Source organism: Tupaia chinensis, unplaced genomic scaffold (genome assembly GCF_000334495.1).
Source record: "Tupaia chinensis unplaced genomic scaffold, TupChi_1.0 Scaffold144102_1, whole genome shotgun sequence".
Classification (NCBI taxonomy): Eukaryota; Metazoa; Chordata; class Mammalia; order Scandentia; family Tupaiidae; genus Tupaia; species Tupaia belangeri.
This window is the reverse complement of record NW_006203956.1, coordinates 8,934-11,751: the sequence shown is the minus strand read 5'-3', so window position 1 is coordinate 11,751 and position 2,818 is coordinate 8,934.

The following is a 2,818-nucleotide window of genomic DNA, read 5'->3' as shown; positions in this document are numbered from 1 at the left end:
TTTTCCTGGAACAGTACTTTCTTCAGGGTTTCTTGAAGAGCTGGTCTGGTGCTGGCAAATTTTTCAGGTCTTATTTGTCTGAGAAGATTTTAATCTTTTTTCCCCATATGAAGGATAATCTTGCAGGATACAATAATCTTGGTTGAAATTGTTTCTCTCTTAGCACTTTAAATACATCTTCCTATTCTTTCTTTGCTTGCATTGTTCCTGTTGAGAGGTCCAGTGTTAGCCTGATGAGATGACCTTTGTACATCATTTCTCATTTCTTTCTTGCCACTTTTAGTATCATATCTTTATCTGTGGTCTTGGATAGTCTGGCTAAGATGTGCCTTGGGGAAGATCTTCTGGAGTTGATTCTAACTGGGGTCCTTTGTATTTCTTGGGTCTTGATGGCTGAGAGCCTCTCTAGACTTGGGAAATTTTCTTCCAGGATTTCATGAAATAGATTTTCCATGCTGTTATTAGTTTCTTCACCTTCTGGGATGCCAATTATTTTGATATTTGGGTGTCTTATGGAGTCTAGTATTTCTCGTACATTATCCTTGTGGTTTTTGTTTTTGTTGTTGTTATTTTCTCTATCTTTTTGGTGTTTTTTTCTAGGTCAGAAGTTTTATCTTCTACATCAGAGATTCTATCTTAAGCATGGTCTGATCGACTTAATACTTTTAGGGGAGTTTTTGATTTCTTCTATTCCAAACTTTATCTCTAATAGCTCCATCTGTTTTTTTCTCAGAGTGTCCATTTCTTCTTTCATATCTTGGAATGACTTCCTAATCTCCTGTAGTTTGTTGTTTCTTTTCTGTTCCCACTCAAATAATTTGTTCACCATAAATATTTGAAATTCTTTGTCTGACATTTTGGTAACATTTTCCATTTGCACGAAAGATGGAGGGGAGTTACTCTGTAACTTTGATGGAGATATATTTCCTTGTTTATTCATACCTGAGGCTCTTCTTCTACTTCTAGCCATTGGAAGATGTACTAACTTTTAAGTACCTCTTCAGAGAATGTTTCACTGACTAGGAGTGTGTTTCCCTTTTGTTGGGAATTGATGTCTGCCGAAGTCTCTGTTCTGTTGTTTTTAGTAATGTGGTCTCAAAGAAGATACTATATTTAAGTGTCTGAAGAGCAGTATCTCCTTTTTCACAACTTGTTCCGTACAAGGAAGAAACCCATAGAACCTTATGTGACTAGAAAATTTCAGATCTCTGATTCTAGACCTAGCTAGTCCCTCTGGAAAGATGGAAGAAGAGGAAGAGAAGATAATATAAGGGAAAAGAAAAGAATGGAGAGGGGAATAAAGAAAAATATTTCAGGAATAAAGAAAGATGCCTTCAGATGTACCTGTCTGCTGGCTGCTATGGTCAAAGGGGCAGTCTGTGGGGAAAGGGAGAGGAGGAAATTTACAAAAGAATGGAGGACAGTAAAGAAAAAAAATGGAGAAACTATCTACTTGCCTATGGGTCTGGATGTATACTGGACTGGGGAGTCTGGAGGTGAGGCGGTGGGGGCAGTGTTGCCCCTGCCTCTGTATCCCTTGCTGCCCCGATGACTTCAGATGTACCTGGCTGCTGACTGCTATAGCCAAAGGGGCAGTCAATGGGTCTGGGTGGATCCTGGACTTGACGGGTCTAAAGGTGAAGCAGTGGAGGCAGTGTTTCCCCTGCCTCTGTATCCCTTGCTGCCCAGATGCCTTCAGATGTACCTGGCTGCTGGCTGCTACAGCCATAGGGGCCTATTAGTTATTTTGATTTATTTAATTACATTCATTTATTGTACATCAATACAACATACAAAATAAGATTTTTCATCCAGAATACACTGTATTGGCTCTATCAAGGATATTACCATACATGTTCTTCTCAACGAATAATTTTCCATTTCTTGTTTCTTATATATTTTGCTTCTTTTCCACTCTTGACTCCCTACCTCTCACCCTCTACCATTTCCCACCCTCCTACAACACTGTCTCTGTTTTTTTCATTCTTTCTTAAAGTTAAAAAATATAGTCTGGTGAGCGCACACACCCTATAGCAAAAACCTGTTATAAAAATTTTTTTTTGCTCATACTCCATAGTTCTTGACAGTTAATAAATAACTTTCAAAATGTCAAAACATTGAATTTTAAAGATAATATTTGAAATATGTGTTATAATTTTATTTGTGATTCTATATCAACAGAGACGGTATGGTTTTATTTATTTTTTTTTGGAGAGGTTTTTGCCATTGGGTGCGTGTGCTCGCCAGACAGACAGAGAGAGACAGAGAGACAGAAAGTGAAAAATCACCTCCCCATGGAGGATGGCCGCACCGCAATCCCTTCTCCTCCATTCTCCTCTTGGGATACTGGGCACGCGCGAACACGCGCCCAGTGTAAGTTTTAAGCCATCGGGTCCAGGACTCAAACTGCATTCGACTACATGGGAGTCCAGCGACATAGCCATTACATTAACTGCTGGTCCCCTGGTTTTAAATATTTTTGAGAAAATATTTAAATGTCAACTACTCAAATTGTTGAAAAGCAAACACCCAACACAAAACTCACACAAAAACCTTCTCAATTCAGCCTTATCTACCAAGTATTCTATGATATACCATATGTTAGTGAAGATCAGTCTCTTTTTCTTCCTTCAAAATCTTCCTCAAGATGGGAACCAGCAGTTAGCATAATGGCTATGTTGCTGGACTCCCACGTAGTCGACCGTGGTTTGTGTCCCGGACCTGATGGCTTAAAACTCACACTGGGCGCGTGTGCATGCGTGCCCAAGATCCCGAGAGGAAAATGGAGGAGAAGGGATTGCGGAGTGACCATCCCCCC